We start from the raw sequence: 23,819 nt of genomic DNA on the forward strand, positions 1-23,819 counted from the left end.
CACCCATCTAATATTTTATAATTGGCACAGGTTGGAGTCTGACCCTCTTTTACAAAAGTTTTTAGAGCTTTTTGAGGCGCATTTTATTTAAAATTGCACTTTTTGCCCCAGCTTAGCTTTAGAGGCCCATGCATGTCTTTGCTCTTTTTCCATCTTTTTTCTGCTTTTTTCTTTCTTTTTCCGCCATCTCGACTTGGGTTAACATTACCCCCCTCCGAGACAGGTGTCAGTCCCATGGCACTTCTGGCTACTGTTGGGGAATGGTAGGCAATTGGCAATTTGTTCGGGTGAGGGTAGGGCCACATGTATACTCGAGTGCTTGTGGAGGCTTAGTAATGATGTTTGTCGGAGAAGCCAATTGGATGCTAAGTGGATGATGGGGGCCTCTGAAGTTGGTGGTTTGTCACCTTTTGTAACGCCAAAAAGGAGAAGGTGCGGTGCACTACCTAAGGGGAGTGTCTACCTTATTGTGTGGTGCATCGTGCTCATGCTAGTGGAATGGGGAGGTGGATCTAACCACAGGTAAGCCTAGGTGACGTCCCACACTTGAGGATCCCATTCGTGAAAAGGGAGGTGCAGTGCAAGTAGCTTAGGGTGACATGTCTAACCATAGGTGAGTGTTACCTCCCTAGGTATGTCCTGCCCTTGATGGGCCCTAAGCGTGAAGTGGGGGAGCAAAAGGGCTAGGGGGTTAGGAGTAGAGCCAGCTGACCAAAGCCACCAGGCACGTCTAACTTGAGGACCCCTAGGTGCAGTGAGTGTGTTTTATGTGGTGCTAAGTGCTTCTTCAAGTGAGTCATTTTTTCCATGTCCTTGAGTGATCTTCCTCTTGCTTTTCCTTTCATGCTTCTCTTTTTCTTCTTTTTCTTCTTCTTCTTCTTCTTGTTCCTTCTTTCTTTCTCTTTTTTTTAATGGTATAAGTATTACACTAGTAGGATGGCAGCCAGTGTCTAACTCTCATCATTTGAATTAGGTGGAGAAGGGGACCGGATGGATTTGCTCAAAAATTGCTAGCTTTGCATGTATCCTTTAAGATTCATGTAAAGATGGAGTGAAGTGGTGGAGAGGAAGGGATGATTACATCTGGTGAACTGGCTGTTGTTCATGTCTTTCAAGAGAGCTAGGCAGAAAGAAGGGAGGAGGCTAGCCCTCATCATCAGGTGCGCCATGGTGCAGCTATCGATGGTGTTAGGATCAAAGAAGAGGGGAGGCAAGCCATGTTCTTGCAGAGTCGGGTCCTACTTAAGTAATAATTTAAGAAGCCTAAGATAATTACATGTAGTTATGAAAGCTGGATCAGGGCAAGAGGAGAAGTTGGCGAGGAAGAGAGTCATGGAGTCATCCAAACTTTTCGAGTTGAAGATGAGGGCTTATTTAAAAGAGTCAACATTAGAGTTGTAGATAATGGGAAAATCATATCGCCTGTGGAGGGGGGCAGAAAAATCCACTCCTACCCTATGAGGGTAAGCCATAAACATGGGGTTATTCCTCTCATAGGGCATGGTGTTGAAAAATCCATCTAGGCGAGCATGCTGATGTTGCACACCCATCTCCTCCATAGGGACTAGCAGTTATAACCTTGCACGAAATGCGGCACTTCGAACACTTTATTTTTCCAGAACTCGGCTTCTTCAATTCCCCAAAGATTCTTTTCCCTTGGGTTTTACCTTGGGGTATCTTAACCCTAACTCAAGCATTAGCTGGTCAGTCAAGGCAACGGACATGCCTTATTCGCAACCCAACCAAGGGTCTTTTAATCTTCTAGTTCCAACCAAGCTTACTTCTTTCCTCTCTCCTTCTACCTCTTCTTCTTCTTCTTCTACCTCTCTCCTTCTCCTTCTTCTTCTCCTCTCCTCTCTTCTACCCCTTTTTTTCTCCTTCTACTTCTCTCTCTCCTTCTCTTCCCTCCTTCTCCTTCTCTCCTCTTCTTCTCTTCTCTCTCTCACTCCTCTCCTTCTCCTTGTCTCCTTCCCCTTCTCTCCCTCTTCTTCTCTTCTCTCTCCCACTCCTTCTTTTCTCTCCTTCTCCTTCTCTCCCTCTTCTTCTCTTCACTCTCCCACTCCTTCTTTTCCTCTCTCCTTCTCCTTCTCTCCCTCTTCTTCTTCTTCCTCTACTTCTCTCCTACTCCTTCTCTTCTTCTCCTTCTCTCCCTCTACTTCCCTTCTTCTCACTCTCCCTCACGGGGCCCTCGCAACAACTGGTGATCAGAAGGGGATGGCTACGATCATAGGTCCAGGGACCCCATTTCAGTAGGACAGAGGGGGGGAAGAGCTCCAATCGGAAGGCCCAGGGGGGGTGCAGCTGCCGCCAAGCGAGAAGGGGGAGGAAGAGCCGACTGACGGCCGCCGGGGATGCTGCTGCTGCTGGAGTTGACGACGCAGGGAAGGGGACGCAGTCTCTCCATGCCGAGGGAGGGGAGGGGCCTCCCCTTATATAGGAGGGGGGAGGAGGTGGGTGGCATGGCCAACCCTCCCACCTTGGGGTTGCATTCTCCCCCCCCATCACCACCACTCCCACTCTCTCTCTCCCCAACATGCTGTTGGCAGGGAGGGGGGAGTAAAAAAGTTTGTATTGATTTTATTTTTTTTTGAAATTACAAAGGGGGGGAGTTCCTATGGGAGGGAGCATGGCATGTTATATCCTCTTGCATGCCCCCCATCACCACTACTCCCACTCTCTCTCTCCCCGACGTGCTGTCAGCGGGGAGAGAGGGGGAAGTAAAAAAATTTGTATTGATGATAATAAATGTTTCTTTTCTTTTTTGAAATTACAAAGGGGGGGAGGAGGGGTTCCTGTGGTAGGGAGCATGGCATGTTACAATTATCCTTGCTCAGATTTGATCATAGGAAGAACCATCATCAAGAGATTTTGTTTCCAAGCAAACTTCAAAAATGTAAGGTTTCCCAAGAATGATAGGGTAACTACAAGAGTCTTGAACAAAAACGTGAAAATTTTATTTTATGGCTCCAATAGTTACCTACACATTAGGACATGCAGCATATAACTCTCCAAAAGAGTTGTTTGTAGCTCTCATTCGCCAACCTGGATCAACATCTATGGGCCATCCACCACTTTCATAGAGACTCCTTGTCATGACGTTTAACTTTGGGCCATGGTCTAAGAGTACAATACATGGTGTTTCTTTTTCTCCAATTTTGATGACTGTCTCCGTTGTTGCTCTTGCCCAATGCGTACAAGAGTAGTGACTACTTGGAATGAACCGAGCCTCTTCCTCCTCATGCATGTGTTGTAGATGGCCTTCTTTTTGAGAGGTAGGCTGCCCAATTGGCTTGGACCAGTTGACCATTACATTTTCAGCTTTCACTTCTTTAATTTTTGCATTCATGCTTTCTTTATCTTCAGCTTCAATTTGCTGCAATTAATTATTTAACTACTTCAAGATGAATTTCTTGTGAAGTCAGCTTCTCTTCATCCTGCATAAAAACTCGAATAACTTGCACAAAGCATGCGTTGTTTCTTCAGCTTCATCACCAACATATTGTCTTTTCCTTTTGATTACATTAATAATTACATCATGGAATTCATGTTCGGCAATTCCAAGAATTTCGCCTAAGGTGAATTCAATTTTGCTTGCCAGATTCGTTCTTCTAGGACTCGTTTGAGATCAGTTGCAGATTCTATGTTAGACTATAATTTGTAGCCTGGCTGCTTGTCTTTCTTCTTTCCTTCGATCTTCTTTGTTTGTGGTGCATCTTCCATCTCTTGATCTGGGGTTATATTTTCAGCAAGCTTTGGTTGTTTAGGATTTCTTCTAGTTACCCGTTTCAAAGGGCTAGAAGAGGACGGCCCGGATTCATCTTCTCTTTTCTTCAATCAAAACTTCGGTATGATTGATGTCAGCCAAATTTGCGAAGGCTGAAAAGGAATCTACCGGTTCTTTCCAACCAGTTATTCCTCGAATGCACTGATTGGCATTAGCCAAATCTTCTTTGGCTACTTTAACACGTTCCATTTGATCTAGTGCTTGTGTCCATACTTTAGATTGCACAGTAGCTTTACATGCTTTCAATTTTGATTTAGTTGGTTCAATTCGCAGCCCATATGTAACTGTATCAATTACTACATAGGCATTCTTTACAACTAAATCTTCTAATCTTTTCTTCATTCCAGCATTGCCAAAATTTGGCTCTAGTGGAAGACCAGTTTCAGCTGCATGAATATTTCCATCTTTGCAAAAGACGAGCTTTTGTGTTTTTCAGCCTCACGGAAGGTAGAACACTCCCTCTTGTCATGTTGTTGGCTGTCACACCAAATACAACGCCTCGTAAAGCCTTCTCTCATGGGCCTTTGAGTTGATGATCATCCTTATTCCTACACTTTGACATTTAGCTTCTCTCATGGGTCACGCATGCTTTTAATGAGTTCATCCATGACATCATTTTTAAAAGGAATAGAAGAAGAAAGAGTTGGTTGATTAGTCAAAGGAATATGGAATTTTGAAGGTGGAACAAGCTCCATCAATGGAGTTTTTGAAGTTGAAGTAGAGCCCAATCTTAGTCCATCTACTCTCTTCGAGCAATCATGTTAACTGCATCAGTAACATCTGTCCATGTAGCCTTGACTCCTGATTCGGAGGTAGCATCTTCTAGGTGATTAGCAAGCTTCTCTTGCAAAATGGGATCTGGAGCCTTAAGGAATAATTTAATCTTCTGACCTTCCATACTTTTTTGGTCTTCAGTATCAAGTTGTCCAAATTTACTTTCAAACTCATGGTATAAAGCTGTTGCAGCTAAACCTTTATTGGGTTTCTCAACCCAATCAGTGAAACTTTTCTTCGTCATTAGGCTAGAGTCTTCTAAGAAGAATTCTTTACGTAGGGCTTTTTTGAATGCAGCCCAATCCGCATCTTGCTGAAAAAGGCCATGGATTCTTTCTTGAAGACCATGCTTGGCTAGTCTGGCAAAATAACGACTCCATGCATGTTGAGGTACACCAAAGAATAGCATTTTCTCAACATACAAGCGAATAAAAATAGAGAAATTTTGACCATTAAATTGTTTTAATTCCTGCCCAACTTTCTCTGGGGCCTTGATAGCTATGGAATCAATCTTCTCTTCGTCTTGCCTTTGTTGTTGTTATTGTAACATTTGGATTTGTTGTTGCTGAGTCTGCTGCAGTATGCGCACCAAGTATTGTAGAGTATCTCCTGAAGAATCCCTCATCTTGGAGTTCTCTTAAACTGACATTCACATCAGGTTCACCAATGTCGCAACAGTGCATAGGTTTGAAGTTCACCATAGGGGTTTGGCAAGAAAACTAGACAAGATAGATGGAGATGTGTCTTCTAGAAATAAGCAGATTAGAGTGAATGTTTGAAGGTTCAAGAGATACTTCACGGTCAATCACAATAGTTTGAGAGAGAATAATGTATGGGGTTTCAAGAGCTTAGACTCTGAAGATGGTAGAGATAAGAGAAGGGTTGAAGGTTTCAAGCCAAGTTCGTGAAGACTTTGATAGAGCTTCCAAATGCATGTTCTTAACAAAGATCACAAGAGTATTATCTCAAATCAAGCTTGTTTTCTTGACTATAAGAGCAATCAACAATTATAAAATCAAGTACAATATGCTGTCACGTATCATAAACAACTCTACATTCCATCATTCTTTAGTGAAAACCAAGAACTTGAAGATAAGAGGATAATGTGCACAATAAGAGATAGAGATAGAGACAATATAGAGAAAGTAGTGAATTGCAGTTGAGCATTTCATTGCTAGTGGTTGTATATATACAAGATACATTAAATGAGGTAGGTGAGATTTATCTCTAAATATTTGAGATATTTACAAAGTGGATATCTATGAGATCTGTTTGTCCACATACTGACTTTTCCTTATCTTATCCAAAAAAAAAATTCTTATCCACAACTTTATCTTAACATTCCCCCTGAAAAGGATTCCATAGGTATCTTTAGAGAAATAAAAAGATTACATTCAATACATCAATTCAGCTAGATGTTTGAGGTTTTTGTTTATTAGTGGATGGAGCTAAGTTGGGAATAGAGGCATGGAGAGGAGCCAAGTTTTCATGAGGAAATGAAGTCTGTGGAAGATAGGAAACTTGATCTTTATGTATATTTTATGTATTATGTTGGGAACTTTGAAATTGTGAATATAAGGAAGTATCTATGTGAGTGTTAAATTACTGAGTATAATTTGTGATTGGCTATTCTTTAGGATAGGCAGCAGCAGTCGAGCTTGGGTGTGCTAGTTGTTACTGACATGTCGCCTGTTGTTGCTGATGGATTGGATCACCTATAGCAAGTTTGGACTGAGTGAAGAGTCCAAGAGAGCTGCTGTGTGGAGTTTAATGAGCAAGTTGCTGCCTGATGGCAGTCAGTGCCATTTGAAGGGGCAGGAGGGGTGATTATTGCACCATTTTGATGGACAACAAGCGTAATTTGCACTAGTTGATGGGCTCGAGCTTTAATAGCTTCTGAAATTTTTGATAAGGCTTGATATTTAAGGTTTTAAGCCTTTTGAGATGAGGGTTGTTCACATGATTTAAGGGAGTTCGAACTTCTATAAGAAGATAAGGATGATGAAGAAGGTGAAGAGCTGGAGTGGCTAGAACTGGATGGAGAGGATTCTGTCGACGATATGTTTGGTTTTGTATGAGGCATGTCTGATGTCAGAGATTATTTGATGGGAAAAAGTGTGAGAGATGGACATGTGGTGGTGTTGGATGGAAGAAGATTATCTTCATAAAAGGTGGCACTTCGACCATAAATAAAGACTTTATTAGTTGGATCATAGAAGCGATAGGCCTTGTGACCAGTGGCTCTCCATATCTTGTAAAAACTAGTTGTGTGGCTCTAGGAGAAAACTTAGATTTGTGATCTTGATTGAAAATAAATGCAGTGCATCCAAAGACTTTAAGATGTGATAAGTCAGGAGGGTGACTAAACCACAATTCATAAGGAGTATTATTTTGTAGGGAGTTGGAGTACAACCTGTTTTGAAGATATGTTGCTGTAGCAATTGCTTCCTTCCAATAGTCTTTTCCCTGACAAGCTAGTGATAACAAAGCTCTTGTAGCATTGAGTAGTGTACGATTCTTTCTTTCATGGCAACTCCATTTTGCTGTGGATGATGTGGTATAGTAAACTCATGTTGAATGCCAAAGGTCTTGATTCATTTGAAGTATATTCTCCTCCATTGTATGTACGAAGAGCTTTGAGTTATAACTCGTTCTTATTTTCAACTGCTTCTTATATTCTTAGAACTTGGAGAAGACTTGTGCCTTCCTCGTGAGAAAATATACAACAGTATATCTTGAATAATCACCAATAAGCACCATAAAGTATTTCACTCCAGTGAGAGAAACACGATTTATTGGACTACAAATATTAGAGTGTACTAATTGAAGTGGTTGAGTTGTAATAGAGTAAGATTTGGGATAAGGAAGATTTGTGGCTTTACTGAGAGAAAAATCTTGACAAAATGGAAGTTGAGAGAGAGATGGTGGAATTTCGTGGACAAGCTTCTTATGAATAAGTTGTTGGAGAACATTCTGAGAGGCATGACCGAGCCTAGAGTGCCATAGGAGTGCATTCTGTGGTAGACTTGTGAGTGAAGTGGAGTTAGCTAAAGCATTTGAAGGAGGTTGTAGTAGTGAATACCCAAGTGTATAAAGCCAATCTACTTTGGGGCAGGTAAGTTTGAGAGAAGGTGAGAGTAGTTGTAAGATGTAGTGGTCTTTATAGAAGTGAGTAGTGAGAGAGGATTGAGAAGTGAGCTCATTGATACTTAATAGATTTTTCTTGAGATTGGGAACAAAATAGACTCTGTGTACCTTGATTATGTGATTGGAGGGAAGCTCCACTTGAATTGTGCCGTAGCCTTGAGCTTGTTGAATGCTGTTGTCCCCCATGGCAACGCATAGTGGAGTAGAGATCTCTTTGAAGTCGACTAACCATTCCTTGTGAAAAGTCATATGATGAGTACCTCTAGAATCTAGAAACCATGTATATTATTCTTTGGAGTTTGATGAAGGTGCCCAAACACTTGTGGCTAGGCTTATGATTGTTTCTGGTTCCTCTTCTACGTCATAATTGCCGATGCTAACAAAGACCATGACCTTTTGATTGATATTTTTTTATGACAATCCTTTTCAATATGACCTTGACTTTTGCAAGCATTACATATGAGATGATAATGAGGGTTTCTTGTTAATGATAGGGATTGTGAAGCCTGGTAAGAGTTGGGCTTATGTTGAGGATTACCAAGAATCCCTTTGAAATTAGACCAAGAAGGAAACTTGGGCTTTTGATAAAACTGTTGAGTTATTTTGTGAAGATGTTTTGGGTTGTAAGCAGTTACAACTAGAGCCTTGGATTCTTGATTTGAAGAAGTGGAAAGGGTATCTCTCATGACTTGCTCTTACTTGATTCTATTAATCAGTGTGACTGAAGTTTGAGTTTATTAGTGGAAGTTTAATAAAAGCTCTCCAAGATAGAGGTAGGGAAGAGAGTAGAAACATGGCTTGTAATTCTTCTAAGATGACTAAGCCAGATATTATGGTTTCATCTTAGCAAAGATTGCCACTATTCTAAGAACTTAATGGTAGATTGTTCTTCATGCATAGTGGCAATAGATATTTTTCTAAACATGGTCATTTGATAAACAATATCTGTGTGTTCATACGTATTGTTGAAGAATTCTCAAATACCTTTTGCAGTGGGTATTTCCATTCTCGTAGCTACATCTCTTTGCATCCAATCTTCCTTATCTGCTCCTTCTTGTTCAAGGCTGTCTTCCTTGCCAATGATAATATTCCATAGGTTTTCTTGAGATAGATAAAGACGAGTAGTTTGTGAATTTGAGGAGATTATGATGAGCTAGAAGGATAGGACCTAGAGCTCTGATACCATGTAGTGCAAACCAAGAACTTGAAGATAAGAGGATAATGTGCGCAATAAGAGATAGAGATAGAGACAATATAGAGAAAGTAGTGAACTGCAGCTGAGCATTTCATTGCTAGTGGTTGTATACATGTAGTGAAACCAAGAACTTGAAGATAAAAGGATAATATACAAAATAGTAGTGAGCTATAGTTGAGCATTTCATTACTAGTAGTTGTATATATACAAGGTACATTAAATGAGGTAGGTGAGATTTATCTCTAAATATCTAAGATATTTACAAAGTGGATATCTATGAGATCCTTTTGTCCACATACTAACTTGTCCTTATCTTATCCAAACTTTAATCCTTATCCACAAATTTATCTTAACATATTCATACATGATGCCATAGCATGAATCAACTTTGCATGATTATATTCAATGTAGACTGTTAGGGACAAAAATTTATGAGTCAATTACAAGCCTTGTAGGGCAAAGAGACTTGCTTCAAGAGAGCTTCAAATTGTAGGTTACCACAGCCAAGAAATTAGAGAAAAAACTCATCTTAATTCAACTCAAAACATCTATGAATTATCTACAAACATTGCCCTGCCATAGGGGCACTTAATACTTGCATATTTTGAAAAGATGTCTTCTGTAGAGTAAGAAATGAATTAAAAGAACAATGTTATAGCTAATTCTCTGAATTTTACTGAAGATATCAGCTCCAAATCAACCCAAATATCTTCCAAAATTCACCTCTAATGATAGCATAAAATTTCCCTAACACGGTGTTGGTGCGTTTGGTGTCAGGAGTCCACCACGAGGGTAAGAGATAGCAGGGTGAAGGTAGATTCAGGGAGAGGAGTAGATGGAAGAGAAGGGGTTTGAAGAAATTGAAGACGTAGAAGAATACTCCCAAAAAGAATTAGAAAATGTAGAACAATACTAACAGAGATGAAGTCTGTCAGTTTCTTTCACCATTATGAGAAGATATAACTCTAATAGACAAAAACATGTATAAAATAATACCTTCCTCTATGCTACTCAGATCACCAATTTGATGCTTCCATTAGCTCTAAAAGGGGGGTAAAATACCAGTACACTTGGCCAGAATTCTGCCAAATCACTCCTTCATCTCCCCCTTTGGAGTGTTGTTCACTATTTGAAAATAGCAATCGCGTGTCGCGCGATTTCGTCAATCTCTCTTTTTACATAAAATCCTCTCAATTTGGCTGAAAGCTACATGCTTTCTTTTACATGTCATGCTAATCTAGAAGTTGTCTATAGTTTTATGGATTTTTACAATAGATAATATCTACAATATCATAAATTGGCTAAACTTGTCCAAAAAGCTAATATTTTAAACCATAGACACTAACACTAATGTCTAAAATGGCATTGGCTCTCTAAATCAATAAGAAACCCATACTCTAGCTTTTTTTACATGGTGTGCATATAGCGACACGATAACGTGCATTCAAGGCTTATTTATAAATATCCTTATCTGTAAACTTTCTATGAATAGAACATAACCCTTTTCTATTCAATATGTAAATAACCCCTTTATATTGCACCCTTCTGTATGTAAATATATATATATATATGGTATTTTTAAAATACCTTATTTTGAGCTCACGTGATGTACACATATATTCATGAGTAACTTACCCAAGTTTTGGAATTTTATTGTGTATTAGCGCTTTGGAGAGGTTGAACTATTGGTACTCAAAGAGCTTGTAAGATACTTTGACTGGCTTCACCAATGGGGAAATGTAAAAATTACACGACGTAGTGAACAGAATCTGAGAAAGAGATAGAGATAGAGAGTACACAACATATAAGAGGAGAATTAGAAAATTTCTTTAGCTCCAAAAAACTGATACAGACATGGCTCTATCCACTCGTGCACTTCCACAGTGAAGCTTAGATGGCGATCTAGACAGAACATAGGTGAAGAGCTTAAGGCTGGCTGAAACAACTCTGACTGGGTGAAAGATAGATAATCGATGGCTGTGAAGGGGTTTAGCTTTTATAGCTCGTGAAGGCGGTTAGGTCGGCATGACTGACCTACCATATGAGCCTCCACTAGTCAGCTAGGGAATATTCCATTTACCGTCACCGCTTCCACGGCCCTTAAACCCCAAAATAGGGGCCCCTTTTAACTCCCTTTCCCTGCAACTCGATGCAATGTGCCTCGAGTTACTACCAGCTTAACTACTTAGTCCAACCCAAAGATTAGACCCACAATGGTCACCTTTTTGCCATCCAATCACATAGACCTCATTTGATATACAAGTCAGGACTCAACCAATATACGGGCTCACATTTGGCTTCTCCTCATAATCGGGGCCTTACAACTTTGAGCACCATGGATCATTGGTGGCACCTTATGAGGGTGAGGCATTGAGCATATCTAACAGGAAATACTTTCTTTCAATGTAACCATCAAGAAAATGGTGTGCTTGGAATTGTTGATTTTGTAAAACATCAAAAGAGGTTGTGGAAAACATTGAGTTGTTTATCAGATTGGAACAACAAACTCAATAAGAGCTTTATTTGCTTCTCAAATTGTGTGTCAAGATGATGACCGCTCTCGCAATATAAGAGCAATATAGCCAAATCAGATGACTTTTGGTAGATGAGGTCGGGTTATTGATCGAATAAGAAAGGTTATTGCAGCTCAGAATTGTGTCATGCCTAAAGCAAATCTTTCTCCGTGTGCCTTCTCCATCAATGATCTAATGCAACTATATGGGACTCCTGCCCTTGTAAGAAAAAAGTGTATGTTATTTCATCAACACTCTATGATAATCCTCATGATAAGGCGCATAGACCTCCAATGAACACTTAGTATGTCTCACTTTCTAGTGGCTACCTACATCATTCTACATATTCATCAGGTGGCTCTATGATGGGTCATTATGGCCGTAGTGGTTTTGGGAATGTATATCCCATACATTTTAGTTGATCCGATGGTATTGCTGAAGGAGAGCTTATGATTTATATGATGTGTCCTACAGAAATTGATATAATTATTGGAAGGGGTGGCAATGTGGTTTGTAGATGATAAATGACAAAGCTCTTGTTTGGAATCTAGCAGCCTGCGAGACTGTGGGCTCAACAACATGCATTTGCACTGATAAGACATGAACTCTAATAACAAATCATATGATTGTTGTGAAAGTATGATGTGCTAAATTTGCGGGCAATGGGAAGAAATAAGATCTCAATGTGAAATAATAAAGATTGAACCCTTCAGCTTAGAGAAAAAGAGGATGATGGTATTGTTAAAATTGGCAAACGTATGGTGGCATGTTGACATAATCTCTAATGCCAATCAAAGAATGTTTTTCTTTCTATGCCTCAAACAAAAGGAGGATGATATTTTGAATGATTTTTTTTGAAGATTTATTAAAGCTTTACAAATCATTGATGATATAAAAGGAGAGATCAAACGGAGGAGGGTAGCAGAAGACGAGGACCTAAAGAAGAACATGGCCACGATGAGACTAAAGGGAACACAAACTTGCAGATGGAAGGCGACAAAGAAGAACGTAGCTGACGATGCAAGGCGATTGTTGAGATGGCAAGCTCAACACGTGCGGACATTGATGATGGACCACCTGGCTAGATGGGTCTGCACATCTACACTTAGCATGTTGGTGGTCATTATGATACTCACATGGCCACTGACTTATCACTTATTATATTTAGTTTTTTACACCTACCTATAGCTGGCAAAGACATAGCGCCAGTCGATTAGTGTAGTCGGTTATGCACTGTTTGACTTAGTAGGCCACTTTTCTTTATGTTGTATCTTATATATACTTTGTGTACATTGTATAGTGTGTGAAAGAAGAAGAAGAAATCAGCAAGAAAACGTTTTGGCCTCCATCTCTCTTCTTGTGTTCTTGAGTGAGCTTGGTGTGAGAGTTGGTGTGCAAGCATATCACTATTTTTGGGCGTCTGAGGCTGTTTCAGGCCCCATTTCAGAGCCGTAAGGTTGCAGACAGTAGTTTAAGGGTACACTATGATTTCGGTTGTATTGACCGAAAGTGGGTACACAGGTTACGAATTGCGAATCTGTAATTTTTGAGGTGCTTCTAGGAAGCAAACATAAGGTTTATCTGCAAACATGTTGCAGATTACATGTGCTTTTGAGCAATCAATGAAAAAGGTTGCTTGGTGTAGTGATGTGCACGTATTGATTGTAGAAGACTAGCTTGTTGTGTTGTGTCCTTGCTTGTGATAATGGCAGAGAATAGTGGAAATCTAATTATTGAGAAGCTCAACAAGAACAACTACCCTTCATGGAAGTTCCATGTGACGAACTTCCTTAAACACCATATTGGGGAATATGGGAATTTTCCATAAGTTTGGGACACATGGTCAAATCTTTGGATTTGTCATAACTTGAACACTATAGCTTCAAATCAAGCACTCTATAGATTCCATTTTTCAAGAACTTTCCAATGATAGGTTAGATCATATGGTTTTGAAAAACTTATGGGCATGTTATCCGGGTGCCACATTTTTAGTATTTAAAAAATGGGAATTGGGAGATTCCCAAACTCACTAATATTATATTCTTATTGGAAAGGGCCTTTATGAGTTTGTCTTAGGTGAAGAAAAGGAGCCACAGCTGGGTATCCCTCCAATTGCAGATGAGTTAAAAGCATGGAAAGAGTGGAATGCGAAAGACAAAAAGGTGATGTATTGGCTATCTGCAGTAATTGATAATACTATGCTGGGACATATCAAGAATGCAGAAACTTCACATGCGACTTGGATAATTTTTGAGAGCATTTTTTCAGTTAATACAAAGGCACGAAAGATTCAACTGAAGCAAGAGTTGAATGCACAGGTTACAAATTGCGAATCTGTAATTTTTGAGGTGTTTGTAGGAAGCAAACATAAGGTTTATCTGCAAATAGGTTGCAGATTACATGTGCTATTGAGCAAACAGTGAAAAAAGTTGCTTGGTGTAGTGTTGTGCACGTGTTGTGAAAGATTGCAGAAGACTAGCTATGTTGTATCCTTGCTTGTGATAATGGCAAAGAATAGTGGAAATCCGATTATTGAGAAGCTTGACAAGAACAACTACCCTTCATGGAAGTTCCGTGTGACGAACTTCCTTCTTGGAAATGGCCTTTATGAGTTTGTCTCTGGTAAAGAAAAGGAGCCAGAGCTGGGTATCCCTCCAACTGCAGATGAGTTAAAAGCATGGAAAGAGTGGAATGCAAAAGACAAAAAGGTGATGTATTGGCTATCTGCAGTAATTGATAATACTATGCTGGGACATATCAGGAATGCAAAAACTTCACATGCAGCTTGGACAATTTTTGAGAGCATGTTTTCAGTAAATAGAAAGGCATGAAAGATTCAACTCAAGCAAGAGTTGAATGCCTTGAAGAAAGGGAAAATGTCTGTCAATGAGTATGTTTTGAAGGTGAGGAGCATTGCAGATACCTCAGCAGCGATTGATGGAATGCCGGATGATGATGATTTGGTTTCATCCACTCTAAGTGGCCTTAACAATGAGAAGGCATGGAAATTTTTTGTTACTTCAGTATATGTACGAAAGCCATTTTTAGATTTTGATGAGCTGATCTCTCTCATGATTACTGAAGAGATCAATATGCAGGGTGATTCGTCTGAAAGAAATGGTGAACATGTCCAAGAATTTTACTCGAGTTCAAGAAGGAAACGTGGAAGATCCTCTTCGAGAGGCCGTGGTATGGGATGTGCTGGCGATAATCAGAAAAATAGGCTCAATCAACAGTTTGGTGAAATGCAGGTTTCTAGAGGCAGAGGAAACTTTAGAGGCAGGGGGAGATCTAGAGGAAGAGGTGGATGGCAGAATAGAGGTTCTGGCAATTCTGCTATTGTTTGTTATTATTGTGGCAAAACAGACCATATTGCAGCCCATTGCTATGCAAAGAAGGATGATATTCGCAATGGTAAATTGCAGCAAGGAAACTATGCATCGTCTTCACAACAGAATGAAGATAAAAATGAGCATCTGTTTGTTATGCAGCATATGATGAATGTAGTTACAGGAAAGGGGATATATGATGATGTATGGTATGTCAACTCAAGTGCATCTAATCATATGACCAGTCATGTTGAATGGTTTGGAGAGATACAGGACTTACAAAACTTAGGTTATGTGCAGACAGGTGATGATTCATGCCACCCAATTTCACACATTGGAAAGGTTCCCTTGTCCTTGTATGATGACCAGACAAAGAGTTTGACAGATGTATTACATGTGCCATCAATTACAAAGAACCTAGTATCTGTTGGCCAAATGGTAGAGCAGGGATTGCAGGTCCGATTCAATGCAAAAGGTTGTTTTGTAGAAGACTTTAACGATAAGTGCAGGTTGGTCGCAAAAGGAAGTAAAGTTGGCCGAATGTTCACTTTAGATGTTGGAATTCCTGCAATGGATGTTGCTATGTATGCTAAAGGAAAAGGAGTAGTTGCAGATATTGAAATATTGCATAAACGTATTGGACATGCAAATGTGCAAAGGCTGAAATTAATGCAGTCCAGAGGATTGGTTATAGGGTTGCCTTCTTTTACAGTTGCAGAATTACACAAAGTCTGTGAAGCATGCCAGTTTGGTAAGCAGGAAACACAACCCTTCTCACATGGCAGAGAAGTGAGTAGAAAAATACTTGATGTAGTGCATATTGATGTTTGGGGGCCTACACAGAATGTGTCTCTTGGTGGCAGCAAATACTTTGTCACATTTATTTATGACTGTTCAAGGAAGTTATGGGTATACTTTATGAAGGAAAAAAGTGATGTGTTTGAGCACTTCAAATCTTTTAAGGCAGTTGTTGAAATAGAAACAGGCTTAAAAGTAAAGTGCTTGAGATCAGATGGAGGGGGAGAGTACCTCTCTAATGAGTTCAGTGGCTTCTTGAGGACTCATGGGATAAAGAGGCAATTTACTTGCAGGTATACCCCATAGCAAAATGGTGTTGTAGAAAGAAAAAATAGGCATATTGTAGAAGTTGCATAGGCATTAATTGCAAAAAAGAATATGCCCAAATAATTTTGGTCTGAGGCTGTCCATACTACTGTCTACATTATGAACACAACTCCCACAGCTGTAGTTCATGGGATGACTCCTGAAGAATGCTTTACTGGCAAGAAGCTTGATGTATCACACGTGAAGGTATTTGGTTGTGTTGCATACGTTCATGTGCCAGATGAGCTACGGAAGAAGCTTGATCCAAAGGCAGAAAAATGTGTTTTTATTGGATACTCTTTAGAGCAGAAAGGGTATCACTTTTATAACCCTGTCACAGGTGAGTTCAGAGTGAGAAGGGATGTTATCTTTGATGAGATGGGAAGTTGGTATACACATGCTGGTGATGTTTTGGATGATGATAATGATCATGACAGCTATGTGTAGAAAGATAAACAAGAATCACGGAGTCTTAGTGGACCATAAACATCATCTAGTACTATACCTATAGTGAGCCCTTGGTCTGGGAGACTAAGGAGTAGCCCCACATCTTCAGGTGGATCTATAAGTGCTGCAGGGAAGGACAAAGGAAAGAAGAAAGTGTTGGATGGTAATGCTGCATCTACCAGTCATTTGGGATTGGATGGAGATTCTAGTGGTTCGGAGAGCTTTAGATGATGAGCTTGGTATTCCTTTTGTCAGGATACCAGGTGTATAGAGAGCTCATAGTAATGTAAAGGATCCATTGAGTGACCGGGTGATACGCAGATCTAGCAGGGTCAGATACCCTATTAAAAGATTTGGTTTTGAAGGTTATGCAACTCACCATTATGCTTATATGGTGAAACTAGTTGAGGATGTTGAGCCCACTTGTTTTAAGGATGCTGTTGGTCATGCTCATTGGGATGCAACAATGGATGAGGAGATGGCTGCATTAGAAGCCAATATGACTTGGGATTTGGTACCCTTACCTAAGGGTAAGAAAGCTATTGGCTGTAAGTGGTTTTACAACGTCAAGCATAATGCATATGGTTCAATTAGCAGGTATAAAGCTAGGTTGGTTGCAAAAGGCTATGCTCAAACATATGGCATAGATTATGAAGAGACATTCAGTCCAGTTGCTAGGATGGCAACTGTTAGGTGTGTGATTGCCTTGGCAACAGCCAAAGGTTGGAGTTTGTAGCAAATGGATGTTAAGAATGCCTTCTTGCATGGTGAATTGCAAGAAGAAGTGTATATGGAGCAGTCAATAGGTTATGAGGATTTAGAGCATCCCACATATGTGTGCAGGTTAAAGAAGGCGCTCTATGGGCTGAAGCAAGCACCTAGAGCATGGTCTGACAAGATTGGAGAGTATCTTGTCAATATTGGATTTTGTATTTCTGATGTTGATCACTCACTTTATGTGAGAAAGGGAGATGCAGGGTTGGTCATCATAGTCATCTATATGGATGACTTGATTATTATAGGTGACAGTGATAATGGGATTGTTGAAGTTAACGACTTCTTGAAGAAGAAGTTTGAGATGAAAGATTTGGGTGAGCTGAGATACTTTCTTGGTATTGAGGTGATCAGATGTGATGATGGTATATGGCTATCCCAAAGGCAGTATGGCTTGGATATGTTATCCAAGTATGGTATGACAGCATGTAAGCCCCTTTCAGTACCATTGGAGCAAAATGTGAAGTTGAGTGCTGATGTTGGGGATGTGATAGAAGATCCTACTATGTTCAGGAGGATAGTAGGGAGTTTGATTTACATTACTATCACAAGGCTAGACTTAAGCTATGTTGTTAGCCTTGTCAATCAGTTTATGCAGATGCTTAGAAAGCCTCATTTGGATGCAATTAGACGTATATTGAGATATGTGAAGTCCACTTTACATTATGGACTTTTTTATGAGGCAAGTAAGGACGTACAGGTCTTTGGATACATAGATACAGATTGGGATGGTAGCATGTCATACAGAAGATCTACAAGTGGATTCATGTTTTCCCTTGCTAGTACAGCAGTTACATGGAGCAGCAAAAAGCAACCTACAGTTGCTTTATCTAGTACAGAGGCTGAGTATAGAGGTGCTGCTATGGCAGCATGTGAGGTGGTATGGCTGCAAAAGTTATTAGGTAATTTGGATGTGCAGGGAGATGGTCCAGTTGTCATTCATTGTGACAACATGAGCAGCATACAACTAGCTAGGAATCTAGTGTTCCATGCTAGGACAAAACACATTGAGGTGCACTACCACTTTGTGAGAGAGAAGGTACTTGCAGGAGAGATTGACTTGGTATATGTCAACACACAGGATCAGATAGCTAACATTTTCACAAAGGCATTGGGTGTAGAGAAGCTTCGAAAGTTCCGAAGCTTGCTTGGAGTTGCAGAGATAGAGTTGAGCTTGAGGGGGAGTGTTGAGATGACAAGCTTAACACGTGTGGACATTGATGATGGACCACCTGGCTAGATGGGTCCGCACATCTACACTTAGCATGTTGGTGGTCATTATGATACTCACATGGCCACTGAGTTATTATATTTAGTTTGTTACACCTACCTACAATTGGCAAAGGCATAGCGCCAGTCAATTAGTGTAGTCAGTTATGCACTGTTTGACTTAGTAGGCCACTTTCCTTTATGTTGTATCTTATCTATACTTTGTGTATATTGTATAGTGTGTGGAAGAAGAAGAAAAAACCAGCAAGAAAACATTTTAGCCTCCATCTCTCTTATTGTTTTCTTGAGTGAGCTTCCTCTTGTGTATACAGTGTGTGTTTGGCACCGCAGCTCGAGCAAGTTCCCCCACCATGTGATTCTTGACAGTGACAAAGAAGAAGCTATAGTTGGTGACCTGCAATCAGAGACGAAGAGGAGGTGACATCAGAGGACGTCTGGAGTTGCTGAAGGTAATGAAAGTGATAAACGATCAATGAGCTCTTCAAAAGACGAAGGAGGAGGAGTGTTGCGTAAACGGCACGATAGAAGAAGACCAAAAGGATGCATTGAAACTAAAGATGAGAGACGCAAAGAGTGTGTGGACCTTGAAGTTGCTTGATGACCCTGTGACGAACTCCTCCACATCTTGTCGCTTCCACCCATTTCTCTATGTGTCTCACCGCCATGACAATTAAAATTAATAATAAGAGTTGAAGTCAGGTGATCCTTAATAAGCCATAAAATTTAACGATTGTTGTGGTGTAGAGGAAGGTGATATATTCAACGAAAGATTAAATCATGAAGGTTTTTTTTTTCAACAAAATAGAGAATCGTGTCTAGGGTGGCAACGATTGATGAGGGAGATGCCAAATACAATATTTGGAGATCTATATAATTGACATTGGAGTTTTTATCCGACTAGCTACTTCACTGTTTCGGATTCTATGGAGACGGAGGATGACGAAGTTCATTATCCAGACTTCTGTATGATGAAAATAGAAGGCAACTAAGGCCAAAGAGTAATGTATTTGAGACTTTAGAGAGTGGTCTTTATTATGGAGCTTTTGTATTCGAGACAACATTATGTTGATCCAGTTGTGATATTTTTGAAATACATATTATTTGATTAAAAAGAAAAACTCTAACAATCATTGAGATGAAGGAAGTACCATATCAACATTGCCAAATATACTTTCAAATTGTCTATTTTCATCGATATTCTTGGCATTCTCTCTCTTCTGTCCAAGCTTTAAAGATCTCTTGAAAATAGAAACATTGAGCCTATACTACTATCCTTTGAGAGCATCAATTCAAGAATTCTGTGTATTAGATCTTGTATTATGAAAGGCTAACTCATCATACCTAAACATGAACATGCTCATCTGAGCTAAAATGTTGTATTGTGAAGATTGTAATCCTTGTATTCCCACTTTGCCTTACCTTTTCCACATATGTATTCAATTGACACATTCCTAAAAATTCTTCTTACTCCATGTATTTGTCTTGAGTTGAGTACTCTTCATCCTTTGCTTCCATCTCGCAAAGCGTCTCTCCGGCGAGCTACTTTACGAACCCCCTCGTGCAAATCTTGTGCGACAATGGCAACATGGATGTCTAGCTATCATTTGGCAATAACCTACCCTTCAAGTAGAATGAACCCACTTACATGCCATATCCTAGAAGGGTAGGGGTAGACTTCAATCTAGACATCCATGGCAGATACGACTTCCCAAATATTTACAATGTCAATGCCACCAAGCCCAAAGAAGTGTGCTCACTTTCTTTGAGCAAGGCCTCTATGCCTCCATTGATCACTTCCTCACTAAGTTCACTAGACCTCTCCTTCCTAACCACTTGGAATTACCTTAGGCTCCTTAGAATATTATTAAGGCAAGACCCTACTCCACAAGAATACCACCTCCCGCCACTCTTTTTTTATCTTAATTTTGGTATAGATAGATGTGAAATGGCTAGGCTAATGGTGTGTGCTGCCCTCTTTCCGTCTTTTTGCATAGCTCTCTTAGAGGATGTGAGCGACAACCGTTTCACTAGTTGTAACTATCCCTTCCTATCCACCACTTCTCTTAACGCTCAAGTGGGCCTAAGAGGATACATCCAAAGTAGGCAATTTCTTAGCAAATCCATTCAGCCTCCAACTTCTCCCTTACATGACCATGATGATGAAGATTAGTTCTTCGTTATAATCCCCAAAAAAAGGGAAAAAAAAGAAAAGAAAAAAAATAAAGGAGAAAAAGAAAACAAAAAATTATAAGAGAATCAAAGAAGACAATAACAAGAGAAAGTGAATGACTCACTTCACTCCATGTAGGCCACAGTTGCTACACCTAGGGGTCCTCAAGTTAGGTGCGTTTGGTGGCCTCAGTCCGTCGGCTCCACCCGTAATCCCTTAGCCCTTTTTTTCTTCCCCACTTCATGCTTAGGGTACATCAAGGCCAAGACATACCTAGGGAGATCACCCTCACTTATGGCTAGACCTATCTCCCTAAGTTGCAACCATCGCACCTCCCTTAGGCATGAACTGGGTCCTGAAGTGTGGGACAATACCTAGGCTTTATCTATGGTTTGACCCAACTCCCAGTTCTATTTTCATGAGCACAATGCACCACGTGGTAAGGTAGACACCCCCCAACTAGTGCATCTTCCTTCCTTTATAGGTAAATACAAATGTTGCAAACCACCAGAGGCCCTGCCATCCACTCAATTCGCTCTCCAATCATTTGATCAGCCTCTCCACAAGATCAATCCCCACAAGGCCCCATAATCATCGACTCCCATGGCTACCCTTTAGATCATTGGACCCTCATCAACACAGACCCGCAAGTGCCATGGAACTCGCACTCATCTAGGTGAAAGGAAGAGAAGGATCGAAGCTTGGACTCGAGAGCTATGGCGAAAGAGCAAGAGCAAGAAAGACAGAGACAAGAAATGGGAACTCCAACACTCACAATGTGTGACCAGGCCTTCTTTTATTCAAACTGTCACTAAAAGAATAAAGAATAAAGTGACGGTGACAGGCGCTCGCCACCTGTAGTGTGCAGTGGCGGTGACTGTCAATGTAGTAATACACGGGCGGCTACTCGGAGGCGCCTTTACCCCCAACAACCTCCCACTTAAAGGCGAATCTGCCCTAGTGAGGAGTGAAAAGAAAAAGAAAAAGATAGTACAACATGTATACATGTACAACAGGATGAGGAAAGACTTCATCTCATCCCACGCCCATCAACCTCCTAAGGAAGGCAAAGCGCTCTGTAGAGATGCTTTTCATGAGTAGACCTGCAGGATTCTGGTCACTCGAGATCTTGACAAGAACAATAGACTTGTCCTCAACGACCCCACGTATGAAGTGACACCTCACCTCAATGTGTTTCATCTTCGCATAGAAGACTGGATTCTTGGCTAACTAAACAGCACTCATAGAATCCGAATGCAGTGTAGGGATAGCATCAATACCAAGGTCAGCAACCAAACGACCCAACCAAATGGCCTCCTTACAAGTCTCAGTGGGTGGCTGTAACATACTCGGCCTCTATAGTAGAAAGGGCCGTGCATTTCTGCACCCTGGACATCCAAGAAACAGAACCTCTAGCATATGTGAATACATAGCCAAAAGTGGACTTCCTACTATCTGCATGTCTTGCATAATCAGAGTCAGTGTACCCCACGACTCCTGTATCATGGCTGCCATAGCATATGCACATATCTGTAGTGCCCTTCAGGTATCTCATGATACCTTTCATGGCATCCCAATGCTTCTTGCCAGGTGTCATGAAGGAAAATACAACATTAATATTTGCACCTTGAATTAATTCCAACCTTTGTAAATTTAGCCCTAGCCTATGTGTACATGTGTGAACAGCCCTTAAGTTTGGAAGAGGTTTAGAATAAAAAGGGACTAGAGGCCAAAGGCAAGACATCTTTTGATCATTCTATAATATTGGCTTTACCATTTTCTTGGAGTTAGCTTCTTCTTAGCTTTGAAGCACTCAGCCATGGCCGTCATGTATTCTTGAACCCCCAACCATTAATACATGATGAGGATGTCTTGGTGCAATAGATTTGTTAATTCTTTGTTGTAGCTTAGTTAATTTTTTTCAATTTCAGTTAGATTTCATTCCATGGTTGATTGCTTTCATTACATTGGTATCAGAGCAGTAGCTTAGATCCTTGCAGAAGTCATTTTCAAGTACTAGATTCAGTTTCCTAGGCTAGAGAGAGGAATTTGAGTGACAGGACTTGACAGGACCCTGCAGCCATCGCCAGGAGGAAGCGGATGTGCTTGCCCTCACCTCGAGGCAGACCGAAAATTGCATCATCGTTATCCTCCTCCTCCATTCTCATGCCGCTGAAGCTCTGACAGAGAACATCACAATCCACAGCATAATCTTCTTCTTCCTCCTGCCATTCTCCATACTCCTCTTGTCCTTCACCGTCATCCTTCTCGCTGCAATAATCCTCCTCTTCCTCTTCTTTATCCGCTTTTTCGTCTTCTTCCTCGTCTTCATCCCAGCGTTTCCTGTAAGGGGTCGCCTTCCTTCTCTCGGACCAGAGCAGGTCCACCTTGTTGCTCTCTTCGCGGTTCTTCTGCAGGTGCTCATGAACCGGGCAGGCCGACTCTGTGTTCACGAAGGTTACCGCCTGCCGTGTCGCCGCCTCATCCACGAGCTCCGCGTCCTGCTTTCCAGCAGGAGAGCTTACGTTCACTAGCACGGACCATTCCGACACCTCGTCGTCTTTCTTATGCAACTGTTACTTTCCTGATACCTAGGTCAAATGTAATATTAATATTCCTCACGTAGTTCTACGTTTCTATAGCGGTCTTGTGAATCTGGAGCTTGCAAGCAAGCTCTAGGACGGCGACCCGGTCCTGAAAGTGCACTGATACTTTCCACAGTTCCGCTGCGGTTGTTCTTCTGTCGGCACAGATCATCCTTACGCAGCCGGAGACATGTCGGTCGTTCCAGTGAATCCCAAGCCTTCTTGAACAACTTGACTGGCAAGCCCGTCATCGTCAAGCTGAAATGGGGAATGGAATACAGAGGTTACCTGGCATCTGTGGATTCTTACATGAACTTATAATTGGTTAGCACAGAAGAATATATCGATGGGCAATTCACAGGAAATTTTGGTGAAGTACTGATAAGATGTAACAATGTACTTAACTTGCGTGGTGTTCCTGAAGACAAGGATGTTGAAGATGCCGAAGATTGATTGTTTAACTTGCCATTCAGATCCTTTGTTCCTTTGTGGGTTCTATGTAGGGGTATTATGTGTCAGGTTTTCATTTCCAGAAAGTCAGGTTACTGGGTCCCGAGTATGGTGTCATTGGGAGGGCCCCGTATCCAGGAACAACATTATCCAGGCCTAACCCTAAAGACTTTTCAAACCATATACATCTCAGCATTTGGAGCATTCATGGAGTCATGGAGCTTTCATGGGATTAATGAAGCTGAAGCTTATCAAGGAAGGGATTATTCTTGAAGATTGAAGATCTCTTGGACTGATTTTAGAAGGATTATCAAGCT

The 23,819-nt window shown here is 40.7% G+C and overlaps 1 pseudogene; it reads left to right on the forward strand.

Moving 5' to 3' along the window:
* Positions 1–23,025: 23,025 nt before the first annotated feature.
* LOC148028567 (putative small nuclear ribonucleoprotein F pseudogene) lies at positions 23,026–23,611 on the forward strand (annotated as a pseudogene).
* Positions 23,612–23,819: the final 208 nt, after the last annotated feature.

This window comes from Lygodium microphyllum, chromosome 11 (assembly GCF_053477565.2).
Source record: "Lygodium microphyllum isolate KBCC chromosome 11, Lygodium_microphyllum_v1.1.10, whole genome shotgun sequence".
Taxonomy (NCBI): domain Eukaryota; kingdom Viridiplantae; phylum Streptophyta; class Polypodiopsida; order Schizaeales; family Lygodiaceae; genus Lygodium; species Lygodium microphyllum.